Genomic DNA, 1,255 nt, shown 5'->3' on the forward strand with positions numbered 1-1,255 from the left:
TGGCTATGTCAGTTTACATTCCCACCAATATTGCAAGAGGGTTCCCTTTACTTTACACTATCTGCAGCCTTTATTGTTTGTAGACATTTTTGATGATGGCCATTCTGACTAGTGTGAAGGGATACCTTATTGTAGTTTTGATTTGCATTTTGCTAATAGCGAGCTATATTAAGCATCTTTTCGTGTTTATTAGCTATCTGTATGTATTCTTTGGATAAGTATCTATTTAAGTCACTTTGCCACTTTTTTTTTTTTTTTAATTATGGAACACTTCACAAATTTGCTTGTCATTCTTGTGCTTGGGGCCATGGTAATCTTCTCTGTATTGTTTCAATTTTAGTACATGTGTTGATGAAGTGAACACTCTTTCCCACTTTTTGATTGGGTTGTTTGTTTCACTGGTATTGAGTTGCATGTGCTACTTGTATAGTTAGGAAATAAATTATTGTCAGTTGTTTCATTTGCTATGACTTTCTCCCATTTTGAGGGCTGCTTTTCACCTTATTTCCTTTGCTGTGCAAAAACTTTAAGTTTAATTAGGTCCCATTTGTTTATTTTTGTGTTTATGTACATTGTCTAGAAGGTGAGTCTTTTTTTGTCCATATAACTCACTAATTTAGCCTATATTTCAAGTTTTTCCTATTTATTTTTGTCAAATTATGCTGTTCATTTTTATTGTGTAATATGGTTACTAATGTCCATGACCTTATTTTTCAAGTCCTTTGAATGGAGAATATGGACCAAGGCTTTTTTAATGTTACTTACAATTCATCCCACAATGCATGATATATGGTCATAATATATAGGCACTAAACACTTTAAAACAAAAGCTATGCAACTAAAAATGGAGCATCAATCGTACTTGCAGTAGTTGAATTATTGTCAAAATATTTCAGCACAACCTGTATTTGCTAACTCTTTAAAATGGATTTCCAACACTCTTTCAAAATTTTGTCCTCAATTTTATGGTCAAACATTCAATTGTTTATAAAGATTTTCTAAGGAAAAGTAAAATGCTTTTCCCTACAAAGTAAAATAAAAACGGAAACATGTTCAGCACTAAGTAGACTATAACAAAAATGAGGAAAATAGTTTGCATGGAAAAAATGACTGTATCTATCCAATGTTTCATTCTAGTATTATAATTTCAAATCTTGTGCTTAAATTGCTCATTTATTTTATGTTGGTTTATGTATATGGCATGAGACAAAAATCCAGTTTCATTCTTCTGCGTGTGGTAATCCAGTTTCCCCAG

The 1,255-nt window shown here is 31.6% G+C and overlaps 1 non-coding gene across 1 annotated transcript; it reads right to left on the reverse strand.

Moving 5' to 3' along the window:
• Positions 1 to 256: 256 nt before the first annotated feature.
• On the reverse strand, positions 257 to 364 carry LOC112441933 (U6 spliceosomal RNA). Its single transcript, XR_003029888.1, has one exon. It is a non-coding gene; the product is annotated as a U6 spliceosomal RNA (small nuclear RNA).
• Positions 365 to 1,255: the final 891 nt, after the last annotated feature.

The sequence above is a fragment of the Bos taurus genome, chromosome 16, assembly GCF_002263795.3.
Source record: "Bos taurus isolate L1 Dominette 01449 registration number 42190680 breed Hereford chromosome 16, ARS-UCD2.0, whole genome shotgun sequence".
NCBI lineage: Eukaryota > Metazoa > Chordata > Mammalia > Artiodactyla > Bovidae > Bos > Bos taurus.